The 18555-nt window shown below is 42.8% G+C and overlaps 1 non-coding gene across 1 annotated transcript; it reads left to right on the top strand.

The window, feature by feature from the left end:
* Positions 1–12277: 12277 nt before the first annotated feature.
* LOC113899334 lies at positions 12278–12384 on the top strand. Its single transcript, XR_003512900.1, has one exon. It is a non-coding gene; the product is annotated as a U6 spliceosomal RNA (small nuclear RNA).
* The last annotated feature ends 6171 nt before the right edge of the window (positions 12385–18555 follow it).

Genomic DNA, 18555 nt, shown 5'->3' with positions numbered 1-18555 from the left:
AAATTACTGTCACTCAGTAGCCGTGCAACTTGAGGCAAATTACTGACTTTGCTTAAATTAGTTAAACAATAATTTAAGCTGTTTTCTCACCACTAATGGCTTCCCAGGTAGCTCAAGTGATAATCTTCCTGCCAATGCAGGAGCTGAGAGAGACACGAGTTCAATCCCTGGGTCGGAAGATCCCCTGGAGAAGGAAATGGCAACCCACCCACTCCAGTATTCTTGCCCAGAAAATCCCATGAACAGAGGAGCCTGGTGGGCTACCGTCCATGGGGTCGCAAAGAGTGAGACAGGACTGAAGCAACTTAGCACATGCTCATTGCTGCTGCTAAGTCACTTCAGTTGTGTCCGACCCTGTGCGACCCCATAGACGGCAGCCCACCAGGCTCCCCTGTCCCTGGGGTTCTCCAGGCAAGAACACTAGAGTGGGTTGACATTTCCTTCTCCTAAGCATGAAAGTGAAAAGTGAAAGTGAAGTCGCTTAGTCCTGTCCGACTCTTTGTGACCCCATGGACTGCAGCCTACTAGGCTACTCCAGGCAAGAGTACTGGAGTGGGGTGCCATTGCCTTCTCCGACATGCACATTAACCGCATATAAATGAATTACCAGTAAAATGAAATTAAAACGCAACAGACACAGTTCTGTCAAGTTGCCGTAACAAGTTTTAGACACTTGCTCTCAATTTCTGTACTGATTGATGACTGTAACAGTTCAGATTGGTGCCTGCCCATGGGCCACTCTTTGAGTGATATTAAATTTTTTGATAGTGAATAGATATTACTTATATAATTGCAGTTAATTGTTTTGAAAAAAAATCTAATTCAGTCTAATAATAGAAATAGGGACAAAGGACAGAAATGGTTCTGAGAGAAGAGTAATCTTATGGACAAAGAAGATGGTAACAAGGTGATGAGAGATCTAGGTTTTAAAAGTTAGATAGGTATTTGTCTGAAGGGTGAGTGTGGAAGAGCATTTTAGGCAGAGGGAGACAGGTCCAGGACAGAGACATACGGGACTGAGAGCGAAGAACCGTGGACATCTGTGTTTTAGCCTGCCTGGCATTGTCTCCCTTCTTTCCTTTTCCCTAGGGACCCACTCGGAGAAGGCAATGGCAACCCACTCCAGTACTCTTGCTTGGAAAATCCCATGGACGGAGGAGGCTGGTAGGCTTTAGTCCATGGGGTCACTGAGAGTCGGACACGACTGAGCGACTTCACTTTCATGCATTGGAGAAGAAAATGGCAACCCACTTGTGTTCTTGCCTGGAGAATCCCAGGGACGGGGGAGCCTTGGTGGGCTGCCGTCTATGGGGTCACACACAGTTGGACACGACTAAAGCTACTTAGCAGCAGCAGCAGCAGCAGGAACCCACAGCTTCTCCATTCTCAATGCAGGTGGTTAGGGTGGGTCTGACCTCTTCCCCAGCACCTCCCACCCCAACCCCTACACTTCCTCCTGGTGATTGGTTCAGGACAAAAGCCAGTCCAGGACTCTGTAATCCTGGCCAGGGGAAGAGAGAAAGGTGTTTGTTCCTGCTAAGATTGCTGAGAGGAGGATGTAAGCCTGGCACTACAGAAGAGAACCAGTGATTGGACTGCCTCAAAAAAGTCAAGAGCTATAAATCAGAATAATATTAAGAACATTGATTTCCTCAAACCTTTCCAGTAGTTTTGTTGTTACTGTTTCCCTCTATCTGGGCCTGCTGCTGCTACTGCTGCTGCTGCTGCTGCTAAGTCGCTTCAGTCGTGTCCAACTCTGTGCAACCCCATAGACGGTAGCCCACCAGGCTCCCCCGTCCCTGGGATTCTGCAGGCAAGAACACTGGAGTGGGTTGCCATTTCCTTCTCCAATGCATGAAAGTAAAAAGCGAAAGTGAAGTCGCTCAGTTGTGTCCGACTCTTAGCGACCCCATGGACTGCAGCCCACCAGGCTCCTCTGTCCGTCCATGGGATTTTCCAGGCAAGAGTACTGGAGTGGGGTGCCATTGCCTTCTCTGATAGAAAGGGCCCAGCAAATCCCTAAAAATGACATTTAAAAAATTCCATTTTCCTCTTAAGGTTGACAGCTACAATTTTGAACAGTTTAGTAGCTGACTTCATTTAGTAGTGCTTTGTATTTCCAATAAGCATTCAGTATGCTTTCTTTCAGTGAAATACCAGTCTTTCACTAAGAAACTTTTAGGAATAATAGGAAATCCGCTTTTCTGAAGCACCCTACGTATTTGTCTTCTTAGTGGGAATAGGAGGTAACTTCTGGGAATCTGAGGACCACATTAGACATTTTAGAACACTGTAAAATAAAAATAAGCGAGCCTCATATTGTTCCCTTCCTTGTCACAACTCTTTTAGAAAAATTCCCTATGATTTTTGTCTTTTATGGTATTTTTCATGACTCCAGGTCAACTTTCACAGCATGTTCCTTAATTTGGAGTGGTCAGTGATTTATTATTAGATTCATATTTTCCTAGTAATAATCCATAGATGTTGTTGAATCTTTCTTTAAGCTTCATAGCAAAGGGCACGTGATGTCCAAATCTTGGTTAATTTTGATTTAGTTAAGGTGCTGTCCACAAGATATATCCTCTGTAAAGGTACCCCTACACCTCTGTAATAGGTCATCTATGGGATGATTCTTTGACAGTAAATAACATACCCAGTTTAATAACAGATCTTACATATATTTTTTCAAGAAAGAAAAATGCCTCGATGTCAAACTTTGTAGATTTGGAAGCAGTTATTTCAACAAATCTCTAGTGAGTACCCACTGAACTATGTTATGCTAAGTGCTCAGACCAAAGAGTGGAAGACAGACCAGCCAACAGGACAATTCAAGAGTGACAAGGACCACACTAAACGTGAGCAAACGGGAATCCAAAGAAGCGAAAGATTTTAGGTGAAGAATTTATATTGAGTGGCAGGGTTATGTTAGAATTCTGGCTCTTATGATGACCAATCCAGTGTTCTTTTGGAGACAACATTCAAAGGCTTTATCATAATACTGCTTTTCCCTGGTTCAGTGTAACACTGGTTGTTACAATGAAAATAAATCACTTGACTATGAAACTAAAACTGGCCGCTGCAGTTCATGGGGTCCCAAAGAGTCAGACAGGACTGAGCAACTGGACTGAACTGAATTGAACTGAAAACAAGCTTTCTCCAGGCCCACCATAGGATGCTTTAGAGAAACTATTATTTGGATTGATTTAATACTTACATTGTGACATTGAACTGGAGACCTAGTCTAGTTTTGTTTTAGGAAAATGTTTCCTTGTAGTATAACAGTGACACACACACACAGAACCGGATATTGCTCATCTGCCACACCTTGAAACTACCACAGATTTTTCTATTCACAAATCAGGAAACAATTTAGAGGTTATCTAAAAGCATCCCTACATCTTGAAAGCAACTACTTACAGTTGACTCAATTGCTTTATAGTGTATTGTTTTTATACAAATCACCAGTATCTCAATAGCAATCCAGGTAGTGCTTAAGGTGGGAAGTATGAATCAGTGGGAGATGGCTGCTGAGTTATCAACTGTTTTGCCTGTAGGTTTAACAATATCTAGTGTATACCTAATTTTCAGAATAGAAAAATAAGAGAATAGACTTGTTGTTCAGTTGCTCAGTCGTGTTCCTGTTGGACTCTTTGCAGCCCCATAGACTGCAGCACGCCAGACTTCCCTGCCCTTCATACATTTAACCACTAGTTTATATTTATTCATTCAATCCCAACTTAAAAAAAGATCGAGGTGGGCTGTTTAGGTATTGTTCTGATGTGATTCCTTTGAGGCTGCTTTGGATCTGTAGACTCGGAAATCCCAACCCGGTCTCTCTTCCCTGGGAGAAACAGGTGGCAGCAGGGAAGACACAAGCAGGAAAAGCTCCATTGTATCCCCTCATAGTTACAGGAACTATTTTAAAAGGTGAAGGCCAAGAATCACTTAATTCTGCTTGTCCTTCTCAATAAGGAACCTCATAACGTTCTGCCTACTTCGGGGAAGTGAATTTAGACAATCATTACAGCATGTACAATTTTTACAGGACTCTGGCGGTAACTCCCTCCTCCAGCAGCTAAAGGGCCATTTCCGATCTAGAGCCGGGTTTCTCCGAGGGCTCTTCCGTGGCGGAACTGAACGAAGGGGGTGGTCAGTTGGAAAGATATTCAACCAACCAGGGGTCAGTCTCGTGCCCACAGTCCGTGAGACAAGTGCTGGGAGTTTACTCCCCCAACCCCGCCCCAGGTCCCGCAGTGCCCGCGAAGCCTGATCGCGCTCGGCCTGGGGTCAATGAACACGTGCAAGACCTGGTTGGGCTGCCTCGGACTCCGGGGGCAGAAAGATTTCATAACAGTGGAGAGGGAGGAGCGCCCCAACCTCGTCACTTCTAAGAAGGCCCAAGCCAGCCAGGGTCGCGAGGGGAAGCGGGAAGAGACGCCTAGAAGCCGGAAAGACGGAAGGCTTCGGCCACGCCCCGCGCACGCGCGGCACACTCTTCCCTTGCGTGGCTGTGGTCGAGCGGCTTCCTCCGCCGGCTGCCGGATCTAGCTCGCCGGTCTTTTCCGCCTGCCCGCTTTCCGTCCCTGCGCAGTCGCGTCATCGCCCGCCACTCCCTTCGCCACTCCCTTCGCCCCTCCCTCCGCAGCGCCGGCCTCTTGTGACGGCAGCGGCAGACCCCGCCTCCTTAGTCCTAATCTGATGCCAAGTGAAGGGCGTGCCGGGTATGGAGGTCGCTGGCTTCTCCTGTGGCGTGACCCTCTCTTGGAAAGGAAACGTCTTTTGTAATTTCCTAAAACTTCGAATTAAGCCTGTAAACTGTGTTCGTTTCCTAATAAGGGTGAAAACGGCCCCACACCCTAGTTGATCTTCCAAGCTAGAAGTTCTATTAAAAGGAAACTGCAAAATGTGTTGTAATTTAGGTTTATTTGAAGACTTGCTTGTCGTTTTAATGTGTTCCCTTAGTGTGTAAAGTGGGAGAGTGACATTCATAAAATGACAACTTAGCATATGGAAGCTGGGATAAGCGGTACCTAGTTGGCTTGATCAGATTAATGTGATTTTATTTTCCATTTGAATTATCCAGGTGGCATCTTGAAAGGATGGGTATAAAAAGCTGTTGAAGAACTTAACGCCGTGGTTAATCGTTTTGTAAGCAACTTGAGCCAACGCGAGGGGTACAGAAATGAGAATTTAAAAGTATAAGGGGCAAAGATTTCATCTTCCTTTTACAGGCAGTGAAAAAGACTCAGATTTATATCCTTTGCCCGAGATTCTGTAATTTCTATGGTTTGCCTGAAATTCAGGCCACTGCTTTCACCATGCCAGTACTCTGGCCAGCGTGACTAAGGCTGCCTTTGGAACCCTCTGAGCCTGAGCTATTATAGCCTTTTTTCTTGTCTTCCTGCTTCACTTGTCTTTTTCCACTTTCCGTGATTTTGTTTTTTTCCCTGAGTTCTCTTGTCTCCCTCCCACTCCCCTTTTGCTTTCACGATTTCTTTAACTTCCTTTATTTTTTGATTGTTAAGCCAGCCTTTCCTTCCTCCTTTAAATGCTTCTACCTTAAATGACCAAAAAAGGAAATAGAAGAATTTTTCTTAAGGGTTTTTTTTTTTGGGGGGGGGGGGGGGGCGGGGGGATGGTTAGATATGTAGTATGTATATAGTTAGATGTAAAATCTCCTCTTCTAAAAGCTGCCTCCTACTTCTTCCCATAGATGTCCAGTGAAAGTAGGTGTGTGTATGAGAAAGAGAATAATTAAGGAAAGAAAGCGAGAGATAGGAGAGTGGAGGGAGTGTGTGGTGAGCTTTTTAGAATCAGAAACGAAAAAATAATCATGCAGTAAATGATATAAAACTCAACCTCAGATAACAACATAGCTGTAAATTCTATACAACTGAAGAAACACATCACTTTCAATTCATCCATGCCTATGCCTCAGAGATGTATTTCCTCAGGCGAGTTGTGTCTTTGCCAGAATAAACCTGTAGCTTTAGCTGCCTCTTGAGAAACAATCACAGGGCTTCTGCCTGTGAAATAATAATATACAGCGATTCCAGACTACATGTCCCCCTGTAGGCTTCTCAACATGTTGGCCCCTGTGCCCAGTTCTGCAGGGGTGTTTGTTATCCTTGTTCTACACTTGGGGAACCTAAAGCCCAGAGAATCCCTCGCCTAATGTTACAGAAGGCAGAGCCTCTGCTGTTTCCAATTCCATAGTCTCTGAGTGAGCATGTCTAGTACTAAGGAATTAATATCTAATTGAAGATGATTGATAGAATTCATTAGGATATAGTGTTGCCAATTGACTGAATCATGCTCTCATTACAGATTTCTCTGTTATCTGTCTTATTCTGCTTGGTTAACAATAACTTGCAGAAATTGGTGGGAAACATATTTTGCATTTTGCTAAAACAATCGAGGTTACTCCTGAAGTTTGGTTTATGTTTTAGTTCCCTATATGAAAGAAAATGCACACCTCTGTATTCCATGATTTAAAAATAACTGGAATCTTGAGGACATTATGCTAAGTGAAATAGAGACAAATATAGTATGATCTCACTTACATGTGGAATGTTAAGAAAGATTCAGAAACAGACAGTAGAATGGTGGGAACCAGGGGTTGAGGGGTAGAGGAAATGAGATGTTAGCCATGGGGTCCAAACTACAGTGATGTGAGGAATAAATTCTGGGAATGTAATGTACAGAATCGTGACTACAGTTGACAATACTGTATTATATACTTGGAAGTTGCTTAGAGAGTAATCTTTTTATTCCTCTGGCTTTACTGAGATATAATTGACAACACTGTGGAAGTTTAAGGTATCAGATCAGATCAGTTGCTCAGTCGTGTCCGACTCTTTGCGACCCCATGAATCGCAGCACGCCAGGCCTCCCTGTCCATCACCAACTCCTGGAGTTCACTCAGACTCACATCCATCGAGTCAGTGATGCGATCCAGCCATCTCATCCGTATACAATGTGCTAATTTGATACATTCATTTATTTCAAAATTATTACCACCATAGTTAGCTAACACCTCCATCCTGTTACATAATTACCGTTTCTCTTTTGTGGTGAGAATATTAAAGATCTACTCTCTTAGCAACATTCAAATATAATACAGTACTGGGACTTCCCTGGTGGTGCAATGGTTGAGAATCCGCCTGCCAACGCAGGGGACACCAGTTTGACCCCCTGTCCAGGAAGACTCCACATACTGCACAGCAACTAAGCCTGTGAGCTGCAACTACCGAGCCCACACTCTAGAGCCCAAGAGCCATAAACACCAAGCTCACATGCTGCAACCACTGAAGCCCATGCAACTGGAACATGTGCTTCGCAACAAGAGAAGCCAACACAATGAGAAGCCGGTGCACTGCAATGAAGTATACCCCTAGGTCACTGCAACTTGAGAAACTCGGTGCAGCAACGAAGACCCAGCACAGCCCTAAATAAGCACATATAATACAGTATGATTAGTTTTAATCACCATGCTGTATATTCGATCCTCAGAACTTATTAATCTTATAACTGGAAGTTTGTCCAATTCTTTGACCAATACTGTCTCATCTCCCCCATTCCCTAGATCCTGGTGACTCCACTGTATGACTTTGGGTTTTTATGTTCCACATATGAGTGATAATACAATATTTGTTTTTCCCTGTCTGACTTATTTCACTTAGCACAATGCCCTCAAGTTTCATCTAAGTTGTCTCAAACAGCAGAATTTCCTTCTTTTTCTCATGTATGAATAGTATCCATTATATATACACCACATTTTCTTTATCCATTCATCAATTCATGGATCTTAGGTTGGCTATTGTGAATACTGCAGCACTGAACAAGGGAGTGTGGATATCTTCATGCGATCCTGATTTCAGTTCCTTTGGATATAGATTCAGTAGCGGGGTTGTTAGATCATGGGTAGTGCTAGTTTTAAGTTTTTGAGGAACCTCCATACTGTTTTCCATAGTGGCTGCACCAGTTTGCATTCCCAACAGTGCAAAAGGATTCCCTTTCCTTCACACCCTTTGATAACACTTCTTGTCTCTTATCTTTTTGAAAGGCTTCTCTCGTAGCTCAGTGGGTAAAGAATCTGCTTGCAATGCAGGAGATCCTGAGTTTGAGCTCCAGGTCGGGAAGATTCCCTGGAGAAGGAAATGGCCACCAACTCCAGTATTATTGCCTGGAGAATCCCATGGACAGAGGAGCCTAGTGGGCTACAGTCGGTGGGGTCATGAGAGTCAGACACAACTTAGTGACTAAATCACCTAAACCACCACCATTTAAATAGGAATGAGGTAATATCTTGTGGTTTTGATTTGCATTTCCCTGGTGATTAGTGGTGTGGAGCATGTTTTTTATGTGCCTTTTTTTATGTGTTGTCTTTGGAAAACTATTCAATTCTACTGCGTACTTTTTAGAAGGGTTTTTTTGTTGTTTTTGCTAAGTTTATGAGTTCTTTCTATATTTTGGAAATAAACCCCTTATCAGATATATGATTTGCAAATATTTTCTTCCATCCTGTAGGCTGCTTTCTCATTGTGTTGGTTGCTTCTTTGCTGTGAAAGCTTTTTAATCTGATGTAGCCCCACCAGTTGGTTTTTGTTTTTCTTGCTTGTGTCTTTGGTGTTAGGTCTGGGAAACTGCTGCCAAGACCAGTGTCAAGGAGCTTTTCAGCTGTGTTTTCTTCTAGGAGTTTTATGGTTTCAGGTCTTATGTTTATGTCTTTAATCCATGTTGAGTTCATTTTTTTAAGTGGTGTAAGAGAGAGTTTCAAATCCTGGAAGATGATGCTGTGAAAGTGCTGCACTCAGTATGCCAGCAAATTTGGAAAACTCAGCAGTGGCCACAGGACTGGAAAAGGTCAGTTTTCATTCCAGTCCCAAAGAAAGGCAATGCCAAAGAATGCTCAAACTACCGCACAACTGCACTCATCTCACATGCTAGTAAAGTAATGCTCAAAATTCTCCAAGCCAGGCTTCAGCAATACGTAAACTGTGAACTTCCAGATGTTCAAGCTGGTTTTAGAAAAGGCATAGGAACCAGAGATCAAATTGCCAACATCTGCCGGATCATGGAAAAAGCAAGAGAGTTCCAGAAAAACATCTATTTCTGCTTTATTGACTATGCCAAAGCCTTTGACTGTGTGGATCACAATAAACTGTGGAAAATTCTGAAGAGATGGAAATAACAGACCACTTGACCTGCATCTTGAGAAATCTGTATGCAGGTCAGGAAGCAACAGTTAGAACTGGACATGGAACAACAGACTGGTTCCAAATAGGAAAAGGAGTACATCAAGGCTGTATATTGTCACCCTGCTTATTTAACTTATATGCAGAGTACATCATGAGAAATGCTAGACTGGAAGAAGCACAAGCTGGAATCAAGATTGCCGGGAGAAATATCAATAACCTCAGATATGCAGATGACACCACCCTTATGGCAGAAAGTGAAGAGGAACTCAAAAACCTCTTGATGAAAGTGAAAGTGGAGAGTGAAAAAGTTGGCTTAAATTCAACATTCAGAAAATGAAGATCATGGCATCCAGTCCCATCACTTCATGGCAAATAGATGGGGAAACAGTGGAAACAGTGTCAGACTTAATTTTTCTGGGCTCCAAAATCACTGCAGATGCTGACTGCAGCCATGAAATTAAAAGACGCTTACTCCTTGGAAGGAAAGTTATGACCAACCTAGATAGCATATTCAAAAGCAGAGACATTACTTTGCCAACAAAGGTTCATCTAGTCAAGGCTATGGTTTTTCCTGTGGTCATGTATGGATGTGAGAGTTGGACTGTGAAGAAGGCTGAGCGCCGAAGAATTGCTGCTTTTGAATTGTGGTGTTGGAGAAGACTCTTGAGAGTCCCTTGGACTACAAGGAGATCCAACCAGTCCATTCTGAAAGAGATCAGCCCTGGGATTTCTTTGGAAGGAATGATGCTAAAGCTGAAACTCCAGTACTTTGGCCACCTCATGTGAAGAGTTGACTCATTGGAAAAGACTGATGTTGGGAGGGTCTCGGGGCAGGGGGAGAAGGGGACGACAGAGGATGAGATGGCTGGATGGCATCACCGACTCAATGGACATGGGTTTGGGTGGACTCCAGGAGTTGGTGATGGACAGGGAGGCCTGGCTGCGATTCATGGGGTTGCAAAGAGTTGGACACGACTGAGCGACTGAACTGAATTGACTGAAGAGAAGGGTCAAATTGCATTTTCCTGCATGTACTTATCCAGTTTTCTCAGAAAGAGAATGGATCTTAAATGTTCTCAGCATAACAACAAATGCTAACTATGTGAGGTGAAGGATGTGTTAATGGCTCTTCTTATGGTAAACATTTAGCCATATAGCCATGTATCAGATTATCACAGTGTGCACCTTAAACTTACATAATATTATATGCCAATTACATCTCAATAAAACTAGAGAAAAAATATAAATAATTGTTCATTTTAGTGACATTTGGTAACTGCATAGTGAAAACAGAAAAAATGATAAATTCTATTATTCTCATATCTGTGTAATACTATATGTCTACTGTGAAGTCTGCACTTTACAGAAACACAGTTCTACATTCCCCCTCCCCATCCCCCACCCAAATTCTACATTCCAAGGGGGTGATTAACTTGTATATCTTATCATAAAGTAGAACTGGATCCCAGGATGATAGCAACACAAAGCTTGCTTATTCTAACTAGCATGTTATATATTTATAGAACTTTATTATTATCCTTACCATATATTGTGTTTTAAGGATGAAATAAAAAAGCAGGAGCATTGTTGGCAGTTAATATTGTGTGTGTGTGTGTGTGTGACTTTAAAATATAAACAAGGGACTTCCCTGGTGGTCCAGTGGCTAAGATCCCAAGCATCCAATGCAGGGGGCCTGGCTTCCATCCTTGGTCAGGGGACTACATCCCACATGGTACAACTAAAAAATAAAAAATCTCCCTCATGCCACAACTAAAGCTGCCTCATGAAGCAATGAAGATCCAAGATCCTGCCAAACCTCAGACACAGAGCAGCTAAATAAATAGATAAGTATAAAACATTTGTTATAAATAAAATACAAACAAAAGTAACGACCATATTAGTTTTTAAAATGTCAGCAATGGTATTGACATTTTTACTGTTAGAACTGTGAAACATATAGACAGGAGATAACATCCTCACCTGAGAAATTACACTAATTGCCTGTCTAATTGGGAAGGCTGAGGATGCAATGTACTCATATTTGCATTCATGGGTTGGAATTTGAGATGGAGGCTCAAACAGCAAGGTTTACTAACTTTAATCCTTCTGTCTTCTAAGATTGGGGACTGACTGCATGGTAGGTTTTTGCTGCACTTGCCTGAGCTGAGAAGTTTGGCGTGTCTTTTTTTTTTTTTTCCCCGTGGGTGGTGTAGGTGTGTGCATGCTCAGTTGTGTCTGACTCTTTTAAGACCTCATAGACTGTAGCCTGCCAGGCTTCTCTGTCCATGGGATTCTCCAGGCAAGAATATTGGAGTGGGTTGCCATTCTCTTCTCCAGGGGATCTTCGCAACCCGGGGATCGAACCTGGATCTCCTGCATTGCAGGCAGATGCTTTACCATCTGAGCGACCTTAGGAAGCACCTCTAAGATAGAGGCTTTCACAGTTAACAGGGAATTTGAACAGAAAAGCATGAGCAAGGGATGGGCTTTACATGTTGCATTGCTCTGAAGCTAGAGCAGAAAACAAGTTCAAAGATCATTCCAGATGATTCTGGGAAAACTTTTACTCCAAAGTATTGTAAACTTCCACTCTGCTGATGATTGGGATATTTTTGGATAATAAATCTATCCATTCGTATTGATATGTCTTTGACCCTCATACTCTGTTGCAGTTACTTTTGCTGCATAGAAAACTGACCCAATTTTAGCATCTTGAAATAACCACTTGACTAGGGTCACAGGTTTTGTGGGTCAGGAGTCAGACTGGGCTCTGCAGGGGTGGTGGACCTCTCCTTGAGATTTCAGGTCTCATCCTTTGGGCTGGGCTGCCTCAGGGCCTGGGGCTGTCAGCTGGAGTAACTACATTTGTCTTCTTTCTGCAGCTTGGCTTCCTTACAGCTACTGTTCTCTCAGGGTAGTTAGACTTGTACATGGCAGCTCAGGACTTCAAGACCAAGTGTTCTAGTGTTTAATGCCTGTGCTGTGATGCCTTTTATGACCCAGCCTCCAGACTGAGCCCACAGTAGTCTCTTGGTTGAAGGAGTCATAAGCCTGCCCAGATTCAAGAAGTGTGCCCAGTGCTTTCTTTGGCAGCACACACACTAAAATCAGAATGATTCAGAGAAGATTAACATGGCCCCCACACAAGGAAGACATGCAAATTTGTCAAGTATTCTATATTTTTTTGCAACTAGAGATTATCATACTAAGTGAAATAAGTCAGAAAGAGAAAGACAAATATCATACGATATCATAAATATGTGGAATCTAAAATATGACATGAATGAACCTATCTATGGGGCTTCCCTGGTGGCTCTGATGGTAAAGAATCCACCTGCAATGCCGGAGATATGGGTTCAATCCCTCGGTTGGGAAGAGCCCCTGGAGAAGGAAATGGCAACCCACTCCAATAGTCTTGTCTGGGAGATCTCATGGACAGAGGAGGCTGGTGGGCTATATAGTCCATGGGGTCACGAAAGAGTCTGACATGATTTGGCAACTAAACAACAACATGAAAGAGAAACAGAATTATAGATATAAAAAACAGGCTTGTGATTGCCAAGGGGGATGGGGAGATGAAGGGATGGACTCGGAGTCTGGAGTTAATTCAGTTCAGTCGCTCAGTTGTGTCTGACTGTTTGTGACCCCATGAACCGAAGCACACCAGGCCTCCCTGTCCATCACCAACTCCTGGAGTCCACCCAAACCCATGTCCATTGAGTCGGTGATGCCATCCAACCATCTCATCCTCTGTCGTCCCCTTCTCCTCCTGCCCTCAATCTTTTCCAGCATCAGGGTCTTTTCAAATGAGTCAGCTCTTCGCATCAGGTGGCCAAAGTATTGCAGTTTCAGCTTCAACAGCGGTCCTACCAATGAACATCCAGGACTGATCTCCTTAAGAATGGACTGGTTGGATCTCCTTGCAGTCCAAGGGAATCTCAAGAGTCTTCTCCAACACCACAGTTCAAAAGCATCAATTCTTCAGCACTAAGCTTTCCTTATAGTCCAACTGTCACATCCATACATGGCTACTGGAAAAACCATAGCTTTGACTAGATGGACCTTTGTTGGCAAAGTAGTGTCTCTGCTTTTGAATATGCTATCTAGGTTGGTCATAACTTTCCTTCCAAGGAGTAAGCGTCTTTTAATTCCATGGCTGCAATCACCATCTGCAGTGATTTTGGAGCCCAGAAAAATAAAGTCAGCCACTGTTTCCACTGTTTCCCCATCTATTTGCCATGAAGTGATGGGACTGGATGCCATGATTTTCGTTTTCTGAATGTTGAGCTTTAAGTCAACTTTTTCACTCTCTTCTTTCACTTTCATCAAGAGGCTCTTGAGTTCTTCTTCCCTTTCTGCCATAAGGGTGGTGTCATCTGCATATCTGAGGTTATTGAAATTTCTCCTGGCAATCTTGATTCCAGCTTGTGCTTCTTCCAGCCCAGCGTTTCTCATGATGTACTCTGCATAGAAGTTAAATAAGCAGGGTGACAATATACAGCCTTGATGTACTCCTTTTCCTATTTGGAACCAGTCTGTTGTTCCATGTCCAGTTCTAAGTTGCTTCCTGACCTGCATTCAGGTTTCCCAAGATGCAGGTCAGGTGGTCTGGTATTCCCATCCCTTCAGAATTTTCCACAGTTAATATTGTGATCCACACAGTCGAAGGCTTTGGCATAGTCAATAAAGCAGAAATAGATGTTTTTCTGGAACTCTCTTGGTTTTTCAATGATCCAGCGGATGTTGGCAATTTGATCTCTGGTTCCTCTGCCTTTTCTAAAACCAGCTTGAACACCTGGAAGTTCACAGTTCATGTATTGCTGAAGCCTGGCTTGGAGAATTTTGAGCATTACTTTACTAGCGTGTGAGATGAGTGCAATTGTGCAGTAGTTTGAGCATTCTTTGGCATTGCCTTTCTTTGGGATTGGAATGATAACTGACTGGAGCTAGTAGATTCAAACTATTACAATGGTTTATTATGCAATCTATTAGAATGGATAGACAATACTGTATAGGACAGGGAACTATTAATATATTTAATCTCCTAGGATAAACCGTAATGGAAAAGAACATAAAAACAAATGCATATATATGTATAACTGAGTCATTTTGCTATGCAGCAGAAATAATACAACATTGTAAATCAACTATAAAACTGAAAATGAAAATTGCTCAGTTCATGTCCCACTCTTTGGGATCTCATGGGCCATACAGTCCATGGAATTCTCCAGGCCAGAATACTGGAGTGGGTAGCTGTTCCCTTTTCCAGGAGATCTTCCCAATCCAGGGATTGAACCCAGGTTTCCCGCACTGCAGGTGGATTCTTTGCCAGCTGAGACACAAGGGAAGCCCAAGAATACTGGAGTGGGTAGCCTATCTCTTCTCCAGTGGATCTCCCTGACCCAGAAAATTGAAATGGGGTCTCCTGCATTGCAAGTGGATTCTTTACCAACTGAGCTATCAGGGAAGCCCATAAATCAACTGTACATCAATTAAAAGAAAAAAAAAAAAGGGGGGGGGAAGAGAAAGTGGGCCCATAGGAAACCTGCACACCACCACTGCTCCATGAAAGGAGTGTCAAAAGACTTGGGGCCCTGTTCTAAGACTGCCACTTACTCTATACCCAACTCTCTCATACTCACATTCAGCTTAAATATTTTTTCAGAGTGAATACAACGTGTTAATAAAATTCACTACGTGGGATTCAAGGCCACTGAAATTGCCATGTAATGATTTTTCTTTCCCAGGGGAAGCAGATGGAATGATCAGACGGTGCCTACTGCTTTTAAACAAGGCTGCCAATGTCTGTATGTCCCTCCCAAGAGATGGGCTGCATTTCTACAATGAGGGGGAGAAAATGTAATTGTCTTTGTTGAAGAAATCAACTATTTTATTTAGAAATCATGCTTGCTTGCTTTTACTCTTTGTTCTTTGGATATATAGAATATGTCTCTGCAAAAACATGGACTGAGAAGATTGGTTGTTAGTAATTCAGTAAAAGTATTTAAAACATGCCCTAGGGCTTGGATTAATTGTTTTTGGGGCAAAATTTAAGGAGATGCCAAAAACTCTTTAGTCAAGATATTCTAATGTAGTATTTTTAAAAATCAAAATTTATGCCAAGCAATCCAAAACAAAACGTCAAAATTTTAAATAAAGCCAGATCAGTTTCCTAGGGCTGCTGTAACCATAGACCATAAACTGGATGGCTTAACAGAACTGTATTGTCTCCCATTTCTGGCGGTTAGACACATCAGGAGAAACCTCATGCCTCTCCCCTAGCTTCTGGTGGTTGCCGAAATCTTACTCCTTGGTTTGTAGCTGCACCACTCCAAACTGTGCCTCCATCTCCCATGACCTTCTTCCAGGTGTGTCTCTGTGTCTTTCCTCTTCTCATAAGGACACCAGCCACTGGATTTAGGGCCCACTCTAATCCAGTATGATCTCATCTAATCAGATTATATTTACAAAGACCCTATTTCCAAATAAGGTCATGTTCTGTGGCTCTAGTGGATGTATATTTTTGGGAGACGTTATTCAACACTGTAGACAGGAATAATATAACTGATTTTCCCTTTTGCCTTAGGATTCAACATGGCTTGGTGTATGCTATGCTATGCTAAGCTATGCTAAGTCACTTCAGTCGTGTCCGACTCTGTGTGACCCCACAGACGGCAGGCCCCCAGGCTCCCCCGTCCCTGGGATTCTCCAGGCAAGAACACTGGAGTGGGTTGCCATTTCCTTCTCCAATGCATGAAAGTGAAAAGTGAAAGTGAAGTTGCTCAGTCGTGTCCGGCTCTTAGAGACCCCATGGACTACAGCCTACCAGGCTCCTCCATCCATGGGATTTTCCAGGCAAGAGTACTCGAGTGGGGTGCCATTGCCTTCTCCGATGGCTTGGTGTGGCCTCCCCTATTTTAGTAGTGAGAGTAGGCTGGCCGATGCCTGCCTATTACGTCAGCTTTGAGACGGAAGACTTAGGAGGCCACTGTGCACGTTCCTCCTGGGAACTTTCACCTACTGACCTGCCTCAGCTTCTACATTCCCGTGTGATGACTCTGAAATCTATCTCTCCAGCCTTACTACTCTCCAGATGTCTGATTTCCAATAAGTTCTGATTACCTGTTCTATGCATATAACTCAGAGAAGGCAATGGCACCCCACTCCAGTACTCTTGCCTGGAAAATCCATGGACAGAGGAGCCTGGTGGGCTGCAGTCCGTGGGGTCGCTAAGAGTCGGCCACGATTGAGCGACTTTACTTTCACTTTTTACTTTCATGCATTGGAGAAGGAAATGGCAACCCACTCCAGTGTTCTTGCCTGGAGAATCCCAGGGACGGGGGAGCCTGGTGGGCTGCCGTCTATGGGGTCGCACAGAGTCGGACAAGACTGAAGTGACTTAGCCTAGCCTATGCATATAACTATACTGGCTCCCCCTCATCCCTGCCCCATGCGTTTTGAATCATTTCTTCATTCCAAATGTTCTGAAATTGTACAGTGAGGTAATTTAGTTTTTTTTTTTTTTTATTATTCAATAAGCTGGGTATTAAGTAATAAAGAAAGAAAGTGAAGTCAAGCAGTCGTGTCTAACTCTTTGCGACCCGATGGACTGTAGCTCCATCCATGGGATTTTCCAGGCAAGGGTATCGGAGTGGGTTGCTGTTTCCTTCTCCAGGGGATCTTCCCGACCCCGGGATGGAACCCCAGTCTCCAGTATTGCAGGCAGAGGCTTTACTTTATGAGCCACTAGGGAAGCCCCAGGTATTAAGTAGATGCTTTCAATTTGGAAACTCATTTCTTTAAGTTTGAGGGACTATTCTTTTATTATTTATTCAATAATTGTCTCCTTTTACTTTATTCTCATTTCTTTGTAGAACTTCTGTTAGTCTAACAATGGGGAGCCTGTATTTGCCTGCTAATGTTATTATCATTTTTGCCTTTTTTCCTTTTATTTTATGGGACGTTGCCTCAAAATTCTCTTCTGATGATTCTTTTGAAATAGTTTTCATTCTGGTTTTTATACTGTTAGTTTTCAAAAGCACTTCCTTTTTCTCTGATTACTTCTTTCTTTTTGAAAAACCTTTAAAATAGCACCTTATTCCTGTGTCACGGGTCCAACAGGTATCTTTCTTTTTCAGAGGATACTGGTTCATTTTTTTGAAATTTTCTTCTGTTGTCTGCATTGTCTTTATTTCTTTAATTTTGTTATTTGTTTTTCCTTTTTGTCTTGTTCTGTGTCTCTTATGTTGGGTATTTTCCTAGATTGTTCGGTGAGCCTTGGCTATCTGTTGTAAGAGTGAGGATGGAGAAGGCTGATTTTCGTGCAAAGGTGGGAGCCTGATGTGTGGAGGACTAACAAGGTGGAGTGAGCCGAGCTCTAGAGGGCTTGCCCAATGTTAGAGCACAGAAGGATCTACTCTCTCTCTAGTGTTGGAGGGGGCCCATCGGGCTGGTCTTCCAGCTTTCTGGGAAATGAGTGGGCAAATGGGTTGGAAGGTCTTGCAGACTAGAATGTAGACTTCCCTTAAAGTGATTCTACTTTCAGTTCATTTGTAGCCCCTGCCTTTCCTCTGGGAAAGGGTAGGAGTGCTTTTGATCTCTGAGTCCCCAAAGTCCTGGGATGGGATGAGCTTGCTAATCACTGTTCCCCTCTCTGTAGGTGCTTGTTTTCAGCTTTTTCTTAGGTTAGTCCCTCTCATTTTGATCTCTCTTATTCTTTATTTTCTTGTGGATTTGTAACTTTTACTTTCCCTTCCTGTCTTTTGGTGGGGAGGGCATTGAGAGAGGAAATAAAAAGCATATGTTCAATTCTCTCTCTTTTCAGATAATTAATAATTCATTATTAAACCTTGTAGATGATCACTGCATGATTTCCCCTTAGAAGACAACTTCTTCAATCACAAATATAATTAAATATGCCAGTACTTTACTTTAACAGGGGATTTAATGCTCCACCAGTTAAAGGAACTCAGATGTATTAGGGCCATTTAGTGGACAGTTTGAATTAAGCACTATGGGCTTTAAAGAGCACCTTCTTAAAACTAGGAAAATAGCTAGAAAGCTTCACTACTCATCTCAGTGTCGCTGTGCAAAATTTCCCAAAATAGAACGGTTTCCTCTCCATTTATTTCATAGGTTATTTTAGCACTTATTTAATTTCATCTTTATGGCTATTTTAAAGTCTTGGTTGCTGAAATTTAAAATGTTTCTCTACTAATATTCTTGTGGAAGGTGAAAAAATAACTGACTATTCTTCTTTCTTTATAACAGCCTTTTTATTCCATGAGGATTCGCTTCTGTTTCTCTCTCCTCTGGGGTATTTCACTAGTCTACAGCTAGCCTTTCCTAGGAATTA

Source organism: Bos indicus x Bos taurus, chromosome 1 (assembly GCF_003369695.1).
Source record: "Bos indicus x Bos taurus breed Angus x Brahman F1 hybrid chromosome 1, Bos_hybrid_MaternalHap_v2.0, whole genome shotgun sequence".
In the NCBI taxonomy this organism is placed as follows: Eukaryota; Metazoa; Chordata; class Mammalia; order Artiodactyla; family Bovidae; genus Bos; species Bos indicus x Bos taurus.
Note: the sequence above shows the minus strand (reverse complement) of the source record. Positions and strands in the feature narration are given on the sequence as shown.